This window comes from Narcine bancroftii, chromosome 3 (assembly GCF_036971445.1).
Source record: "Narcine bancroftii isolate sNarBan1 chromosome 3, sNarBan1.hap1, whole genome shotgun sequence".
Classification (NCBI taxonomy): Eukaryota; Metazoa; Chordata; class Chondrichthyes; order Torpediniformes; family Narcinidae; genus Narcine; species Narcine bancroftii.
In genome coordinates, this window is record NC_091471.1 from 318,175,500 (window position 1) to 318,181,390 (window position 5,891).

Below are 5,891 nucleotides of genomic sequence, written 5' to 3' on the forward strand. Positions count from 1 at the left end.
GGGTTTGCTGGCTGTGTGATGTCATCAATGGGTTTATTGTTACACAATAATACAGAAAGACAAGTGAAACCATGGCAATCTCCCAATATTTACTCTCTCGCTATGATGTCACAATGAGACCCCAACCCCCCCACATTCTCGGAATGAATGTACTCAAGGGGCAGTTTATATTTGAGGGTCTCCCGCCAACCATTGTTGTCGGGGCAGCCAGGTGGACTCCTCTTGTCATTGCCCCTCCCTCCCAGGTAGTCTGCACCCACCTGGATCGGGTGCCAGGGGGCTATAAGGAGATCGGGGAAGTGATTGATACCCTCCTCTATGAGGGGGTGTGATAAGACAGCCCAATCTGGCCTGTCTGTAATAAAAATGGCACGTGGTGTATGATACTGTAAATTGGACAAATTCACTCCCCACCCCCCCACCCCCACCCCCCCCCCTACTCACTCTTGCTGCGGTCATTTTCGATGTGGTTAAATTGGTGGAGGATATCACGGGCAGGGGCGACAAACCCTGGTATGCCGTGGTCAACATCGACAATGTGTTCTTCTCTAACCCATTAAGCCCCAACTCCCAGGACAATAGTGGAATCCTACACAGGTGTTCTGTGGGCACTGCCCTTCGGGCAGGTTGACCAGGACAGCAGCATTCAGGGGCTGAAATACCTCTCTTCCATTTATGGAACACCAGAGGATTGCACTGGCTTCTTGCTGGGAAGATCACATTCGGAGAGTACAGTTTTGGTTGGACGTGAAGATGAATGGAAGATAGTAAATTCTGTGACAAAGAGCCGTTACGACACATTCACATCCTTCACCGTGCTGGAGAAAAGGTCAAGATACCGTAAACCAAAAGTTAACATCGCATAGTGATTCCCAAAGTGGGTGCTGCCTCCCCTCTATGGGCATTTAAGAGACCCTTAGACTGGCACCTAGATTAGCGAATAATAGAGGGTCACAAGGCAGGAAGACTTTAGTATTTTAGTTTGGAACGAATATATGGGTCTGCACAACATTAAGGGCATAAGGGCCTCTACTGTGCTGTAGTGTTCTATGTTCTAATGACATCATTCTTTTCACCTTCAAAGAATAGGCACCTGACCTGTCTTGCCCTTCTTTATAAATGTTCTGCATTTATATAAGTGGAGAATATACTGTGGTGATATGCTATTACTCCTCTAGGTCACCAGCACCACCACCTGACAACCTCATATATAAAGCCGACCAATCCTAGGCTCCTCCATTCTGACCTGGGCTTGCACAGAGGCAAGAACTTGCTTTATATACTTGTCTATTAAAACTAGCATTTAACTTGGACTCTGTCTAATGTGGTTGATGTTAGTCACAATTTAATAGACTAATATATATATATTTTATATATATATACATATATATATACAGCTCCGCCTGTTAGTTAATTCAACGGAACCGGGATTGGCCGTGCAACCACCTGGGTTTCTGACTTACAATTAAGGATCGCGACAAGCACGGGCAGAAGGCGTACGACAAGTCGCCCTCCTGATCATGATCTACTACCAGGATCTCCTGGATGGGTTGCTAACTCTGAGACACCCCTAGCCAACCCCAATGTCCCACAGGGTGCACACGCTTGCCCAGGACCGAGTGTCCGCATGGCGAAGGGATCAGTTGGTAGGTGTCCACTCACAATCTGACCATGACATTAACCTTCCATTTGTTTTCAGGCAGCAGAGGAACTCAATCTAATGTATAATAGGGACAAGTGTGTCTTTAGCACTAGGTAACTGGCCATCCTGGGATATGTGGTACAGAACGGGGAAAATCAGCCCAGACCCTGTCCGCATGCACCTGCTCCCAGACCTCCCAGTCCCACACTAACAGAAAACCTTAAAGAGATATTTGGGACATTTTGCATATTATGCACAGTGGGTCCCCAACTATGAGGACAGGGCTTGCCCACTGATAAAAGCCTCCGGTTCCCAACCTGCCCAGCAGCTGTCAAAGCCTTCACAGATATTAAGGACCTGACTGCAAAAGCAATCCTGCCATCCATAGATGAGACGATCCCATTCCAAGAGGAGACCGATGTATCAGATGTAGCGCTAGCTCCTACACTGAACCAGGAGGGGCGACCGGTAGCCTTTTTCTCATGGACCCTACAGTGGTCAGAGGTGAGAGACTCAGCAGTGGAAAAGGAGGCTCAAGCCATTGTGGAAGCAGTAAGGCACTGGAGAGATTATCTGGCATGGAAACCTTGTCAGGACCAATGATCTATGGCTTTTACGTTCGCCAACCAGAACAGGAGAAGATAAAAAAACAATAAAATCTTGTGCTGGAGGATAGAATTGACTACATATAATTACGACATTCTTTACCATCCAGGGAGGCTCAATGAGCCCTCAGATACACTGTCCAGGGACAACTGTGAGGCCCTCAACCACATGTCCCAACTGCAGAGCTTGCACAATGAGCTGGGCCACCCGGGAGTCACTAGACTGTTTCACTTCAAAAGGACCCAAAATCTCCCATTCTCGGGAGAGGAAGTAAGGACAGTAAACAAGGGCTGTCCCATCTGTGCGGAATGCAAACTACAATTGTACTGGCCGGATAAAGCTACACTTATGAAAGCTACTAGATCTTTTGAGCACCTCAGCCTTGTCTTTAAAGGCCCGCACCCTTCCTACGACAGGAATGTCTATTTCCTTAATGCCATAGACGAATACTCCCACTGATCTTTTGGAATCCCATGTCCCCACGTATCGGCAGCCACAGTAGTAAAGTGCCTGCAATCCATTTTCAGCATGTGTGAGTACTCCAGCTATGTACACAAAGAGGGGTTCCGCTTTATGAATGCCGAAGTCGACCCAGTACCTACAGGACAGAGGTTTTGCCACCAACTGCACCGCAAGCTACAGTTCCAGGGGAAATGGGCAAGTAGAAAGGGAAAATGCCTCTCTCTGGAAAACCATCCTGTTGATCTGAAAGGCAAAAGACCTACTCGTGACAAGATGGCAAGATGTGTTACCAGAGGCTTTACATTCTATACGCTCGTTATTGTGTACCACCACTAACACAACACCACATGACCATATGTTTTCCTTTACGAGGAAAGCCGCGACAGGCACAGTGCTGCCTAGATGGTTGATGACACTGGGACCAGCACTCCTCTGGAAGCACTGCCCAGCCCCACAAAATGGACCCACGGGTGGACCCAGTGGAGTTGAGCCAGGCGAATCCCCACTATGCATTTGTCACATTCAGGGACGGACGGGAAGACTCGGTGGCCACCAGGGACTTTTCACCGGTTGCAATCGTGGACAATGTGGGAGACTCACAGTCCCCTATGGATCAGCATGAAGGCAACAGACACTAGGACAGCCAACCATCACATCACCCCAAAGGGCCCCGCCAAACAATACACTCCCAACAACCAGTACTCGTACAGAAAACCATACACCCCCTCCCACCCTGCAACCGACAGGAATCCCTACACCCCCTCAGCATACTCCCACCTTGCAACCGACAGGAAGCCCTACATCCCCTCAGCATACTCCCACCTTGCAACCGACAGGAAGCCCTACATCCCCTCAGCATACTCCCACCCTGCAACCGATGGGAAGCCCTACACCCCCTCAGCATACATCCACCCTGCAACTGACGGGAAGCCCTACACCCCCTCGGCATACTCCCACCCTGCAACTGACATGAAGCCCTACACCCCCTCAGTATACTCCCACCCTGCAACCGACGGGAAGCCCTACACCCCCTCAGCATACTTCCGCCCTGCAACCGACGGAAAGCCCTACACCGTCTTGGGTAAACTTATACCTCTCATTTTGTTCGTTTTAGATTGGTCACAGTGTTTGAGCTACCGAAAGAAAATAGACACACACACACCGAGAGCAGTTCAGTTTATACAAGGCTTTATTACTAAATTTAAATCTGAATTCACACTACAAATTGCAAGCCCTTCCCAATTATACATCAACACCTGGACTGGTCCCAACTGCTGAAGCAAGGCAACGACTGCACATTTGTAGAAGGTTGTCGGGGCGCTGGTAGCAGCTTCTCCACCTCCCTTGACCGGGACGTTAGCTGGATTCTTGAAGTTCTTCTTCTTGCTGAGAGATGTTGCCACCTCTTGGAGAGTCTCAAACTTCAGCAGTGGGACCATGGCTTATATTACCCCAAAAGTTGTTTACTTCAGATCTTATCTCTTTGAATAAATTATTTAATTATCTTCAAGGTCTCCTGACAGTCTGCGACCAACAAAAGACAACTGCATCTCTGGGCCTCATGAGGGAAGTTGGATAATGTCTACTGATTCATATGCATCCCTGGGCCCCATAGTGTAAATTTAGATAATGTCTACTAATTCATATGCAACAAGCAGGTTCTCAGCCTTGCAGGAGCAAAGGCTGCAAAAGTAAGAAACATGGTTTAAATCTTCCATTACACACCCCCTCATCATGCTCCCACCCTGCAACCGATGGGAACACCCCCTCAGCATACTCCCACCCTGCAACTGACGGGAAGCCCTACACTCCTTCAGCATACTCCCACCCTGCAACCGATGGGAAGCCCTACACCCCCTCAGCATACTCCCACCCTGCAACTGACGGGAAGCCCTACACCCCCTCAGCATACTCCCACCCTGCAACCAATGGGAAGCCCTACACCCTCTGAGCATACTCCCACCCTGCAACTGACGGGAAGCCCTACACCCAATCATCATATTCCCACCCTGCAACCGATGGGAAGCCCTACACCCCCTCAGCATACTCTGGGGAGCAGGGCACCAGAAATGAAGAGAACATCCCTGTTAAGAAGGTGAAGCTTGGGATATGATTCCACCGGCCAGTGACCATAACAGTGGATCAGAAATGGGTTCAGCGGCTAAAGGAGCCACACAGGCTGCACATGAGTTATGTTCATGGGAACCGCTCAGGCTGCGGGCTGCTGGAGACTGGCTCATGGGAATCCCCGTAGGAAATGGGATACGAGAGGGTGCTGAGGGCAAAAAGGGCTTCTGAAGGGTCTCGGATGCTGAAGGCTTCCTGATCATGTCGGAGGTTTGGATCTGGAGCTTGTGTTACACAACACCAATCGTTGTGGACCCTGACATCATCAACAACACACTGCCGCAACTACCTGTCCTAGCGGAGCTAGATGCTGAATTTACCATCACCGATGTCATAAAAGCAGTCCATTGCATGAAAAATAACAAATCACCTGGAATCAATGGTATCTCTTCTGAGATCTTGAAGATTGGTGGCGAAGCACTTACCTCCGAGCTCACAATACTATTCAAAACATGTTGGCTCCACCGTTACATCCCCAAAGATCTGCGGGACGCAAATATTGTGACCCTTTCCAAGAACAAAGGTGACCACCAAGACTGCAGTAACTACCATGGCATCTCACTGCTCAGCCTTGTAGACAACATACTCTGTTGTGCAATCCCATTCAACCCCCCCCCACCCCCACGTCGATTTGGCCTTCGACTTCCAACAACTGCAAGAGAGATACATTAAACAACGCAAACCTCTCTATATGTGCTTCATCGACCTGACCAAGGCCTTTGACTCACATCTATTCCATGTCTTAAAACATCTTGGCTGCCCTGACACACTACTGTCCATCATCGTCCAGTTTCACAACATCATAGAGGCCACTGCCCAATTCGATGGCTTGAGATCAGAAGAGTTCCCAATCCAATGCAGCATAAAACAGGGTTGCGTACTCGCTCCAGTTCTGTTTGGCATTTTCATCTCTGCTCTTCTGCGCCATGCCTTTCCAGAAGCTTCAGGCACAGCGCTGCACACAAGGAGCTCCAGAAAACTTTTTAATCTGTCACGGCTCCGGGCAAGGACATAAATCAGAAGAGTTATGATTTGAGAACTGCTCTATGCAGAT